This window comes from Bombyx mori, chromosome 13 (assembly GCF_030269925.1).
Source record: "Bombyx mori chromosome 13, ASM3026992v2".
In the NCBI taxonomy this organism is placed as follows: Eukaryota; Metazoa; Arthropoda; class Insecta; order Lepidoptera; family Bombycidae; genus Bombyx; species Bombyx mori.
This window is the reverse complement of record NC_085119.1, coordinates 4,106,384-4,121,332: the sequence shown is the minus strand read 5'-3', so window position 1 is coordinate 4,121,332 and position 14,949 is coordinate 4,106,384. Positions and strand designations below refer to the sequence as shown.

Genomic DNA, 14,949 nt, shown 5'->3' with positions numbered 1-14,949 from the left:
CGCACGGGTAGGTACCACCACCCCGCCTATTTCTGCCGTGAAGCAGTTGTTTCGGTTTGAAGGGTGCAGCCGTTGTAACGATACTGAGACCCTAAAACTCATATCTCAAGGTGGGTGGCGCATTTACGTTGTAGATGTCTATGGGCTCCAGTAACTCCTCCTGTGAGTGGGTTCCAGTAACCACTTAACACCAGATGGGCTGTGAGCTTGTCCACCCAACTAAGCAATAAAAAAAAAATTGCACAGCTTGTTGTAGGTCGTATATTCGAAACATGTGACTGATAGGCACCTGTGATAGGCTATGTATGTTAACCAATTTATTCCTTCAAATAAATGAAGCAACAACTGCCATATTGAATACGTAGATGAAACATTTTGTTATTCATTTAACACGTAAACAAGTCAGATGACACACCGATATTGTTATGACTGAATTTTGTTTTTGAAATATGTATGTCTTCGGCTCGTAAACAACTGTTTTTTATATGTACGTAATCAGGTCAAAAGTGAATCCCCTAATTTTTTATATTTTTTCCTCCTTTATATTTTTCCTTTATAGTGTAATTCATGTTAAAATATCCGGTTATTTTTCCAGGTTTTTGTTCAATTTTTGTTAATTGTAGGTACATAGATCTTCTCGGTAGTTAATGTTTAGTCGATTAATGGGCGTAACTATACTTTCTGTATAAATCCGATATTTTTATTTTTTTATTAAATATCTATATGCGTTAACTATTGGAAAACATTTTACAAAACTATTTTAATGTAAGGCGCAGTGTAAACTTTTCTATTCTTTTTTTAATTTTTTTTATTGCTTAGATGGGTGGTCGAGCTCACAGCTCACCTGATGTTAAGTGGTTACTGGCGCCCATAGATATCTACAACGTAAACGCGCCATCCATCTTGAGATATAAGTTCTAAGATCTCAGTATAGTTACAACGGCTGCCCCACCCTTCAAACCGAAACGCTACTTGCTGACGCTTAAAACGCTGACTTCTATTATTCCGAAACCCCTCAACGAGTTCATAAACAGGTAACGGCTGCAGTATCCGTGAGCACCAGCGCCAGCCGAAAGGTAAGACTTCGCCCACGATCGAACCGGCCCTGGATGATCGAGCGAGAGACTTTTTTTATTTAATTCACAGAACCTTCCGGTGTATGCGGTGATCTATTCCGCTGTTATCTTTACTAATGTCAATGTACCCGTTTTTAGACCAAATTTATAATTCGTTAATTCGTTTTATTTCAGACTTTGACGTAATGTGTCAGGATAAATGGTTGTATACACCGATGTATAGTGTTGATGGAATTCACTTAAAATAATATATAGGTATGTAGTTTAAAAATCTTTTTTTATCCTATTGATACTGGTTAAGATATTAGAGCGATAATATATTAGATAAAAAAAAAAAACTTGTATTGTGATTGGTCATTGATGCTTGGGCAAACTTTCAAGTTAATCAGTCGACTGTAAATCGGTGAAAAGATCGTTCAAATATTTGTTATATTAACACACATACCAAGCTAGTAAAAGTATGTTAGTAAAAGCAAATAACAAGCCCATGAAAGCCAATAAAAGTAGAATGTGAGAAATGCACATTTATTTTAAATCAAAAAATATAAATCAAAGTTCTTTAATTCAAATTCTTAAATGTATCTGGAATATTCCAGTGTAGTCCTTTCTAATTGCGTCTCTATATTCGTCGACACGCTCAAAGAGACAAATTAATAACATCATAAATATTGATGGTACAGTACAGCCGATGCCCGTTTTATTTAAATGTTCCGAGTAAACATTTGAGTTGAATGACCAAGTGATCGGAAATTATTTGATCATTACCTGTCCGTTTAATTTGTCAGTATTTGATTGTTGATTCGCACAGTGCAAACAAATTTCAGTGAGTACATTATTAGGTTTTGACTTTTTTGCCCTAAAATTAACGAGCTTAAGGATTCGCTAGAGTTGAGCGATTATCAGTTACCTATACTGGTCACCGTCCTCACCGAACCCGTTGCTTGTGACGAAGGACTCGGCGAGTAAATTAACCCATAGACGCAGCCTACTCAGTTTCTCGCCGGATCTTCTCAGTTGGTCACGCTTCCGATCCGGTGGTAGATTCTATGAAGCACTGCTCTTGCTAGGGTCAGTGTTAGTAACACCTTCGGTTTGAGCCCCGAGAGCTTATCTACATGCTAGGGTAACGCTGATATAGCCTGTCAAAAAAAAGTTACTCACAAGAATTGCGACGTGTATGACTCTCATCCTGACGATATAAAGCACAGACATCTCCTTTGAATTTTAACAAATATTTAGCGACATTAATAAACGCGATGGTATTTTTAAGGTTCTGTTAATTCATGGAGTATACGTCCAGCACAAATCTTCGTGGCACCTAAATATTCTTGTAATATTTTGGCTTTCACTCACGCCAATTTTACCTAAATTTGCTGAAGGTCGCTGTTTTATCTGACTCTATCATGAAGAGCACATCTTCGATGCTATTTTCGGGAGTTGCAGAGCGTGCACGCTTCAATACGTTAAGTTCAGTTATTAATCTCACGAAATGGAACCGCGTCTTGAAGCCTCAGTCAAAGTCAAGTGACACTATTTCGGAACAAAGCCACAGCAAAAGCACAGCAGCAATATCGTACTGCGCAAAATTTTCACCCATTAATTTCAAGATACCGGTGATAAGACTTATTAAAATTATCTTCAATAAAAAATTACAATAATAAAAACAATGGACTACTCTTAGAATTATTAAAGTGTTCTTCTATTTTCAAAATTAAATGAAGTATTCTTTCGTTAAGCATTGGTTCTAAGATGGCCAGTTCTAAACACTTTAATGTTGCCAACGTATCTACTCAAAGTCGTACCACTTTCAGTAATTACGCATACATTTTACATTTTGCGTGTTCGATATTTATTACACAATGTAATTCTATCATCGAGAAAGTCGTTCGTGCTACAAACATATTCACTTAGAGCAATTGGGTCTTGATAATACTAAACCAATCCAATTGATCATAGATTCGGATCGGAACAGATTGTGTTAGAGTTCTACTGCAACTGATTCTCTATGTACCGTCCGTACTAGTATTTTTTAAGCTTAATACTGCATAGCTGCAAGCTGTTTTTTTCCGGCTTGAAAGTCGCCTTGAATCAACAACCGTAGACCTCAACCGATTTTTCAGTTAAGACATCAATTTCAATTGAGGTTTGAAAAAATAAAAAAGTAGGCAGCTGCTTGGCTCTGTTCCTAGCATTGCTGACATTCTTGAGCGATGATAACCGCTTACCATCAGGTGGGTCGTAAGCTCGTCTGCCTGCGAAGGCAATAAAAAAAAGTTCGAAACATGTATTTCTGCGACCTAAATATAAAATGCATAATCTCCTTAAAGTCTTCAAAGGAAAACTGTAAAACATACTATAAACTTATATAAATGATAAATTTTCAATGCCTTGTAATTTCTCAAGCTCAAGATATCGGGTTCCCGGGATCTCGGCGTGATCTTTGAAGAAGCCGAGGGTACTGATTTAGTGTTCCCCTGGGAACGGCAGGATAACACGAGCCCGGGTAAGTAATAACTGTACCATCATATTTTTATAGCGTTTTTTGTATTCGCGTTTTAAGTAAAACTAAAGATTTATATGTATCGCTTGCTTTTAGCTGGGTTCAGATTGCGCGATAGAAATGTATATTAAGTACGTATCAAAATACTGTTGAGTTATGCACCTGGATTCTAAGTACACTTTATAAATGTACATAAACGCATTGTTTATATTCTCTAAAAGAAACGATGAGTCCATACTATAAATTTTAAATTCGGGGCGTCGAAGAGCCGGGCCTTTGCATTTGATTGTTGATTCGTGAACTCTTTAGCAATGGAATCCTTGGTGGGAGTTGAATTTCCGTACACGTTGAAATATGTAGACTGTAGTGTTGATTTTTCACTATTTTAATTAAACAGACGATAAAATTACAAAAATATGAGCGATTAAAAAAATAAAAAGTGATTTAGAGTCAATTAGTTTGCGTATGACCACTAACAAGATAATGAATGACTTTGTGGCGAAACCTTTGGTTCCGTCACGCGCATGCGCGGCTAAAAAATCTAGGAGGCCATGAGCCGCCATTAGAAAACAGATTGTACATTTTTTACATAAAAACAAACATTTTATTATTTTATTTAGAGCCGCTTTTATTTAAGCGTCCTAAAAATTCACGTTCCCCCGCTATGACAAACGTAATTCCAATCGGTGTTACCCGCTCTTAATAAAAATTACCATTTAGTCGAATACATAAAAATAACATAATAACTATTAAAATAGTAAAAAAAAAAAATTATAATACTCAAAATAAACCGATTTTCATTTTTTTTTAAACGTCACTAGAATGATTAGAATTAAAATGATTATGATTAAATGTAGAATGATCAAAAATAGGCCCTGTTTGCGGGGAGGTGGTCACGACCCTCAATATTGAGGAAAGCGAAGCGAGAAGATTTTTTTATTGCTTATAGGAGTGGCCGAGCTCACGACCCACCTGGTTTTAAGTGGTTACTGGAGCCCGTGGACATCTACAACGGAAATGCCGTTGTAGATCCCACCCATCTTGAGATATGCGTTCTAAGGTCTCAGTATAGTTACAATGGCTGCCCCACCCTTCAAACCGAAACACATTACTACTTCACGGCAGAAATATGCTGGGTGGTGGTATCTACCCGTGCGGATTAACAAGACGTCCTACCAATAGTAATCACGCAAATTATAATTTTGCGGATTTGATTTTTATTGCAGGATATTATTCCTACACCGTGAACGTCAATCGTGAATTTGAACGCCGTTGCATCGCTATAAACGAATACACCAGACGTATTCTCCTTTAAGGCCACGACGACAAGTCACTAGGTTATATTTATAATAACAAATGTATATTGAAAAAGTAATGAGTGACTGATTATTAGTTTGACAATGTTGCTGATAAAGTTGACCAGTGTCATTGGAAGAAAGAGGCATGTAATAATTTCTTACAGAAAAGTAAAAAAAAAGCCTTTCAATATAGACGAAGCACACTTCACTTGATCTTCAGCTGTCACCGTCGCTTATGGACATTAGCATTGCCAAGTAACTGTTTATTTCTGTGGGCTTTCTCCAAGCGTTCACCTCAAGCCTTGCAGTGAAGCTTCAGAATCAGGTGGTAGGACCTGTTTGAGTCCGCGCGGGTGGGTACCACCACCCTGCCTATTTCTGCCGTGAAGCAGTAATTCGTTTCGGTTTGAAGGGTGGGGCAGCCGTTCTAACTATACTTGAGACCTTAGAACTTGTACCTCGGGGTGGTTGGCGCATTTGCGTTGTGGATGCCTATGGGCTCCAGTAACCACTGAGCACCAGGTGGGCTGTGAGCTCGTCCACCCATCTAAGCAAAAAAAAAAAAGGTAAACGGAATATACAGTCTTTTTTGTGCACTGCCATTCAATTATACACTCATCGATAATGTTACCAGCATAACATTTTAATTGTAGTGACTAGGAAAGGTCAACCACCCCAGAACCGTATGGACTCGAAACTGATTCGTTTTATAATTGGATCGTCGAAAGTTGCGTTAAGAATAGAGTAGATGAGCGAACGTATAAACCCTCATAATGTGGATCTAGACGAGAGAAAAACCCCGCGGGAAATGGATGAATTAAACGTACACCCACCCGCAAGTTCGTAAAGCTCGGACTTATGTTGGGGCCATAAATATGGATGCGGTGACGAGCGGAGCGGATAACGCGAAGCCTCTCGATTTCAACGTGAACCCCACTGAATTAGATTACACGGTATAGTTGAACTGATTCCGTGTGGTTTTCGTAATTTGATTACATTCAGAATTTATATAGTAATTAATTTATTGTTGTGTTCGATTTAGTGGATATAATGTTGGTATAGTCACTACTAATGAGTGACCCTTTTTTTTTCTATCTGTGAAGCCTTGTGAGGCTATTTCAGCATCTACGTGTAGGTGAGCTCACGGGGCTAAAACTAGGTGTGTTGCGAACACTGGCCCTAGCAAGAGTAGTGCTTCGCAGAATCTACCACCGGATCGGAAACGCGACCCACGAAGATCCGGCGAGAAACTCATTGGGCTGTATCTATGGGTTAATTTACTCGTCGAGCCCTTCGTCGCAAGCGACGGGTTCGGCGAGGACGGTGACCGGTGCTTGAGGTACCTAAAAGCACCATTAATGAATCGGGAGGATCCGTAATGACGTGTTTAGGGCGAAATCATTATCATACCTATATACGGAGCACGGATTGAACTACCGGTCGTTGTCTTGGGAGTATCTGATCTCGACATGTCACAGAAGACATCTAGCTCTAACAATTCTATATTTAAACATTGCTTATGATTTATGAAGTTGATTTATTTCAATCGTATAAACTTTAAACTAATGACACTCCCACGCACGAGAGAAATATGCGCGCGTAACTTCGTACTAAGTAAGATAATTATGTAAGAATTAATTATATGTTATATGCTATGTGCATTAGAACTAATTATGTAAGATAAGTCCTAGACGGTATGTAGCGTATTAGTTTCGTCTCTGACATTACCAAAGTCCATGAGAAATTTAGCTGTTTCTTAATTATTTCCTTAGTGGCCTTCAGTAGTTCCAATTAACGGAGCAAATGTATCGGGAAAAGTAAACGCGACATTAAACACTCTGTAAAATCAATTTGTAATAATTAAAAAACGCAATTAAATAACGTATTCCGTGGCCACAATGTACCGCCATCATTATGTTTACGCACAATTTAAAACGGAGCTTCTGTAATGAATATCGCTGTTGAGATAAATGGATTTCGCGCTAATAGAACAAGCGTGGTCGTTACAGCACTCTTTGACTTGAATAAATAACTTAAGACCGGATATTCATTAGGAAAACGGAAAAGAGTTACGCTTGTTCGGAAATATTTCGAGAATTGGTATGTTAAATGTTTGTATATGTAAGGGTTTGCCTCGTGTTCTGAACTTGAAACAATCACTCTGTAATTTTTTTTAAAGCAAGCGTAGTAATATGTATTGTTTTATTGCTTAGATTGGTGGACGAGCTCATAAACCACCTGGTGTTAAGTGGTTTCTGGAGCCAATACATCTACAACGTAAATGCCGCCATCCACCTTGAGATATGAGTTCTAAGGTCTCAGTATAGTTACGACGGCTGCCCCACCCTTCAAACCGAAACGCATTACTGCTTCAAGGCAGAAATAAGTAGGGTGGTGGTATCTACCCGTGCGAACTCACAAGAGGTCCTACCACCAGTAATTACGCAAATTATAATTTTGCGGGCTTTGATTTTTATTACACGATTTGCTTCTTCCCCGTGGAAGTCAATCGTGAGCATTTGTTAAGTTGTACGTATTTCATTAGAAAAATTGGTACTCGCCTGCAGGATTCGAACACCGGTGCATCGCCAGATAAGACGTCTTATCCTTTAGGCTACGACGACTTCACTTCGCTGGACTTTCTTTCTTTTATTAATATCCGGCTTCTTTTAGAGGATTGCATTTGATACTTACTCCATAACTAGTTCATAGCAGCCGTAGACTATTGCTTGCAAAGCAGACATTAATTTGCTTGGTAATGCTGAAGTCCATGGGTGGCGGTAACCACTCACCATCAGGTGGGCCGTATGCTCGTCTGCCTAAAATGGCAACAAAAACAAAATTCATGAGTCGAATTTAGTTAGAAAATAACCAAAGCGATTCATTGAAATTTATATTAAATCGAAGAAGAGATCTGTTACAAAAATTATATACACTCAGAACTGAATTAAACTTACATTTACATTTTATAAGAGATAAGTCAATTTATTTAGAATGATTCATAAAAGAAATAGTTTATAAGGCAACTGATTTTGTGTAGCAATGTCAATAAGCCTAAAATAATCTCGAAAATGATGCAGAAGATAATCTATTTAATAAAAGACGGTCTCTTTTATGTATCAAAGAGGATAATGTTTAACAGCAAAACAGTGTGATTTTTGTAATTATTATAAATTCTGAAGAAAAGCGTCTTCATAATATAGATTCAGGCCGATAATAAATATTCAATCTTCTCTTGTGCTTTATCGTGTCAGTAGCAAATGCTTTAGAATATCTGAAATTAAAAAATATCCACAGTTGCGTTTTTGGTCGCTCCAATAGTTCGTAATATCTTTGATTGAGTTCTAAATTTTTATATTTAGTAGTCATTGTGGACACGAGTATTTTATTATAAACTAGCTGACCCGGCAGACTTCGTAGTGTCTCAATCGATTTTGTATCAAATAAACAAAAGGAATACACGTCCGACAGGGGGGGACATCAAAGAAAAAAAAAACAAAATTGTTTGTTTTTATATAATTCCGAGCATTTTCATATTTATTCACATTTTAAACCTTCTCTGGACTTCCACAAATAATTCAAGACCAAAATTAGCCAAATCGGTCCAGCCTTTCTCGAGTTTTAGCGAGACTAACGAACAGCAATTCATTTTTATATATACCTATAGATGTCAGCAATTTGCATAAGAATTTTCTAGCTGGTGAATCAAATCTCACTTTCCCAGTGACTATTGCTAGATTCTTTAGGTATTTCGAAATATACTCCCGTGTAGTCAGTCAGTCGAGTGTTGATTGTCCTATAACAGAAAATTGATTTGAAATGCCCACTATAAGTGTATCAAATTTAAACTCAATCCGACACAGAATGCGCGAACATATAAAACACGAAGAAACAAGCAATTTAAATTTATTTTATTTTATTTACTTTATTTAGCTTCAGTCTAATTAATATGCTTTAACAATCAAGATCAACGCTAAAGATAATTTTGAAAAAAACATCTTCTTCAAAAAACCTTAATTTCTAAATGAAGTCGACTTTTAGGGAGGCGTTTGTCATTGAATTCAAAACAGTGTCGAGTCTATAAGAGTATTTTCTTTGTAATGCTAACAGTATTAGGTGAAACAAAGCGACAAACGCTTTCTTCTCTTATAATTAAACACCGCGTGAAATTTTGTCAACGTTACTTATGCGCGAAGGCCGCGAGGTAGAGTTAGGTATTGAGTTGCCTTTAGGGTTGTTTGTTTTCGAATTTTGATGTGTGTTCTGCATATAAGTCGTCGTGGCCTAAAGGATAAGACGTCCGATGCATTCGTATCGAGCGATTCCACCGGTGTTCGAATCTCGCTGGCGGGTACCAATTTTTCTAATGAAATACGTACTCAACAAATGTTCACGATTGACTTCCACGGTGAAGGAATAACATCGTGCAATAAAAATCAAACCCGCAAAACTATAATTTGCGTAATTACTGGTGGTAGGACCTCTTGTGAGTCCGTACGGGTAGGTACCACCGCCCCGCCTATTTCTGCCGTGAAGCAATAATGCGTTTCGGTTTGAAGGGTGGGGTAGCCGTTGTGACTATACTGAGACCTTAGAACTATATCTCAAGGTGTGTGGTGCATTTACGTTGTAGATGTCTATGGCCTCCAGTAACGACTTAACACCAGGTGGGCTGTGAGCTCGTTCACGCATCTAAGCAATAAATATATATATATTTTTAGCAACGGCTTAATAATTTAAATAAATAAAAAAAATACAAAAGTGGGTAGGAACGATCGACACAGAATATTAAATCTAAGACAAGTGAACGCTGCGCGCGCTTCCAGCAAAAGTGATCCGAGGTGGCGTGATGTCCCCGCTGGTCGGTCGGTTGCCCCTCCAGATGACGAGTTGCCCCTCCAGATGACGTCACGAGTCCACGTGAGTGCTCGTCGTCAATGGCTCCGCCCATCGACTTTGACTTAAGAGGGAGTCGCCTCTAATACGGCCTCTCCTGACTGGTGGACGTCCACGTTCACCTCGATGTCATGACCGTCTTCAATCTCTGACGATGCAGGACTCACTGTGTGCACAGCGTTGCTATCGGGGTGTTCTATGATATCGTCATAGAAATAGATTGTTTGCATTACAATCATGATTTTGGTACCATGAACCATTAATAAAAGTTAGTAGTTTTTGTGAGCATTTTACATCACATTTCAGTGTGTTCATGTATAGTAGGCTCTTGTTGAGTTACGTTAGATGTACTGACGACACGGCACTGTTACCATATCGGGTGTATAATATACTGTGAGAGTAAAGTCTGGTTGACATGGCCAAGTTAACATGTCAAGCTAATACACTCGTAACGTGAACTGCGTTACCACGTCACACCTTTACGTGAGCTGCGTTACCACGTCACACCTTTACGTGAACTTTGTTACCACGTCATAACATATACGTGAACTATGTTACCACGGTACAACATCTACGTGAACTATGTTACCACGTAAATCTCTGCGTGAACTATGTTACCACGTTACAACATCTACGTGAACTATGTTACCACGTAAATCTCTGCGTGAACTATGTTACCACGTTACAACATCTACGTGAACTATGTTACCACGTAAATCTCTGCGTGAACTATGTTACCACGTAAATCTCTGCGTGAACTATGTTACCACGTAAATCTCTGCGTGAACTATGTTACCACGGTACAACATCTACGTGAACTATGTTACCACGTAAATCTCTGGAAGCATGCAGTCAACCCCAAGAATGTTTGACATTACGCGTCACTGGTGACTCAACTAGTGCCTGAACCCTACGAGGACTCGGCCTAACCTGACCTCCACCAAAAATTAAATCAAATCGTGAATCTGTAGACTAGCGTTCGCGAGTCAACCAGAGGGCCCATTATGCCCCGTATCATTATTAAAGTTCCGAGTTTGTCAGTCAGACCTCTGACCATCTTAATACAGAGCAACGATCTCCTGGCGCACTCGACGTATGAGGCAAAGCAATCTGATGCTAATTGCATAGCATTATAAAGAATATTGGCATACTCTAACTTTCGCAGACACAACGGCTTAAAGTCTTTTACGAAGTTACCCCACGTCCGGTCACTAGACAATCACACATGTAACCAAGTACGCTCATCACTCTTAAAACAGCCCAAAACTCGTGACAAATACTCAGTGCCTTCCCAGTTAAGGATCTAGCCCATTCTACTTCCTTACATAATGTGTCTATGTATTGCACGGCAGGGTAAAACTTAGAAATAAAGTAACCATGAGTTCGATCTGAATTTACGAATCTAATGGATTCGGTTAACATCCGTGCTGATGTGGTAGTTGCCTTTTTATTGTCACAACGCGTGGTGGAACTATTTTACATCTATTCTCAAACGCGGGTACAATCGACACGGCGATGGAACAACACGGCGTCCCGTTTGCATGATCACCGACCTGGACAGTCGGACTGTTGTCTAATTGACGTATTGATGGAGTGTGCCGACTAGTAACATTTTGAACCCTTCGAATGTTATTTCCACCCATCGAAACTGAGCATTCAGTCTCGAGCATGTTCTATCGCGTCAATAAAAATAGACCGTAAGGTCGGTTGTGATAAAGTCGTTGAGCTAGTTACTTGGTGATTTATTACATTTCATAAGAGGGTATCCGACAAAAAAATCTACTTCGCACCAAGAATCGATATCATTAACGCTGGGGTCAAAATTAGAAATATAAAAATGGTTCGACCTTACTTTGGACAGTGCACTTAATGCTCCGATGATCCTGTCTGTAGCGTCGTACGCGCGGGACTCTGACGGCGGCGGTGATGTGATTCCCAACGCCACCACGGGTCCGGCGCCACCACCGTCCGCGGTCGAGGGACGTGCGTCTTCTATCTGCGACCCTAGCGGGCTCGACTCACGCGCAACGTTCACATTTGAGTTTTAAGCAATTAAACGCGCCAATATTATTCTCCAATATTGGTCTCGAACATTCGGCGAATGCGAGCGTCCTCCTACCCTGCTTCCAGTTACACGTATATCGGTCATTACGTTGTTAATTTAATGCAAATTTTAAAAATAAACTGTACGCCAGGATAACCCAAAAGCGGATAGGGCACAAGCCCTATCCCACTTCTGATTTTAGCAACGGCTTAATAATTTAAATAAATAAATAAAATACAAAAGTGGGTAGGAACGATCGACACAGAATATTAAATCTAAGACAAGTGAACGCTGCGCGCGCTTCCGGCAAAAGTGATCCGAGGTGGCGTGATGTCCCCGCTGGTCGGTCGGTTGCCCCTCCAGATGACGAGTTGCCCCTCCAGATGACGTCACGAGTCCACGTGAGTGCTCGTCGTCAATGGCTCCGCCCATCGACTTTGACTTAAGAGGGAGTCGCCTCTAATAATATATACGTTATATTTATATATATATATATATATATATATATATATATATATATATATAAATATAACGTATTAATAGTTAGAGTAAGTAAAGTAATTTGCAATGGCTGATATAATAGTATTGAAGATATACTTTTTTATTTTTTATTGGCCTTGCAGGTAAGCGAGCATACGGTCGCCCATGGACTTCAGCAATGCCAGGTGCAGAGCTAAGCCGCTATCTACCTACTTTCTTTCAGAGTTTCATTTAATATGAAATTATAATGAATTTTAGTGTAGATGGAATTTAGTACCTATTAAAATAACTAAATACGGTATTTTATATGCGATTGTAAGCTACGTAAACAATGTTCATTATATACACACTAGGATTTTAGATTTAGTATGACAAGACCTGAAAAAAATATCTTAAAAACGTTACTATACGCTTCTGTCTCCGATCAAAATTCAAACTTGGACCCTAAGATACAGTAGACAGGCTAGCTAACCACTTGACCATCTCTTTTTTTTTTTTTTTTCCTACCTAAGCTGATAGCCCTAGGGGCTATGTCAGCGTAACCCTAACTTTAGTAGGTGAGCTCACGGGGCTCAAACCTGGTGACGTTGCTAACACGAACCCTAGCAAGAGCCGTGCTTTGCAGAATCTACCACCGGATCGGAAACGCGACCCACTGAGAAGATCCGGCGAGAAACTCAGTGGGCTGTGTCTGAGAGTTAATTTACTCGTCGAGCCCTTCGTCGCAAGCGACGGGTTCGACGAGAACGGTGACCGGTGCTTGAAGTACCTAAAAGCACCGTTAGTGGATCGGGAGGATCTGAGATGACGTGTTTTGGGCGACGTCGACTGCTTTCCATTCTGTCCGCAGGATCGGGAATGTAGTTACCGGCCGCCACGATGAGAGGGTTCTCGTGTCGTGCCGCTTTATCGAAGTGGAAGACGAGTATAATCATACGTTTCTCAAAAGGTCAATAACAACATAGGTTTCCTAGTGTTACTAAATTTACTATTTCTTCCAATAAGAAAAAAAAAAAAAAACTATGAAACGAATAAAAAAAAACAAAATTTACGTCACCATCGAAAAGTAAAATGAGAAAAAAACAGCAGATTTACAAGGATTACCATAAAATAAAATTTCAATAGTGGTTCTTTTTTAATGAGAGTAGACATAAAACCTCTCGCATGGCCACTTATAAAAAAGAAACATAAGAAGCAAAAGTCAAAAATAAAAAAAAGAAGACTATCGCCGACCGCACCGCACGCGCTGTACACGCACACGCCGCTTATTTTTTCACAAATATTTTCATGGACTCAAATTAATTCTCTATTATACAAACTCTTACTGACGACCATATTCGTCGTTGCGCGAGTGATATACAAGTTTTATAGACAATAATTTAGAAGAGTGCCGTGTCAAGTCGCCGCCATTACGCGTCGTCCAGCAGTGGCGTCGAATTCTGCAGCCTGGAAGAAGCTAGCGACGGGTTAGCAGGTACGTCTACTCCTCATAGCCTAGCCTCGGCCTTCCCCTCTTTTGTGCATCTTTAGCGATACTCGCCCCCGCAAAACTTTCTTCAAAAATATTGAACCAGCGCACCGCCGTGGTGGAAAATTTGTAAAGAGTTTTTCCCATTATTATTGGTCCTTCGTCCCCGGATTACATTTTAATCATCGCTGATCACCGCTTATTACGCGAATAAACACGCTTTATTATATATTTTCATATTTTATTCGCACCGCATTTCATCATATTCCATTATTTTTTGACAGGTCATTGACCTTTACATACGCAATCCGCAACGATGACTTCGTCTGAACAGAAATTGACAATTCTAGAATGTCAACGACAAGTCTATTTCGAACACATACAACGTATTTACGATTTATCTCGCAGTAATTTAAATGATCCTGAAACATTGGAAAACTTTCTTTGTTCGGTAGAAACAATCGATGAGACCCGCATTAATTTCCAACAATGTCTCAAGGATATAAATCAATTAATATTAAAAATCGACTCCGATTCTAAACCCGACTTCAATAAGTGGCTCGCTTTTGAAGATTTATATTGTCGTATCAAACGTAAACGTTCGCAGTTAGAATCAAAACCCACCATGTCTGTCAAAAGAAATGACGACTGTTGGCAAGGTGTTAAATTAGCTCGCATTGAAATTCCCGAATTCGATGGGAACCCTAAAGATTGGCCGCTATTTTTCGCAACTTTTAAAAACGCTGTACATTTGAACACATCTCTTTCTCTCACTGAAAAAATGTTTTATCTTGCTAGTAAATTAAAAAACAAAGCTAAAAATATTTATGCCGGTTTCATTCCATGCGCTGAGAATTACGAAACTATTTACAAAGCGCTCGTGTCAAAATATGAAGACAAAAGGAACCTAGCAGGTACTTATCTGAATCAAATATTTTCTTTAAAACCGATTTCTTCAGTCACTGCTGAAAATTTAGAAAATCTTGTCGATCAATTTTCAAACTCATATCTCGCTCTAAATAATTTACAAATATCTAACTTGTGTGACTTCGTCATGTCCTACACTTTATTACACCGCTTAGATACAGAAACCGCACGTCTTTTTGAGATGAATAATTGTGATAAAGACATACCTACTTATCAGGATTTAATTTCGTTTGTTCGTGATCGTATAAAAGTTTTAAATC

At 38.9% G+C, this 14,949-nt stretch overlaps 1 protein-coding gene across 1 annotated transcript in view; it reads left to right on the top strand.

Annotated features, from left to right (window-relative positions):
- Nucleotides 1-14,949, top strand: part of LOC134199939 (uncharacterized protein K02A2.6-like) — a 933,609-nt gene that overhangs the window by 325,028 nt on the left and 593,632 nt on the right. The window lies entirely within an intron of this gene.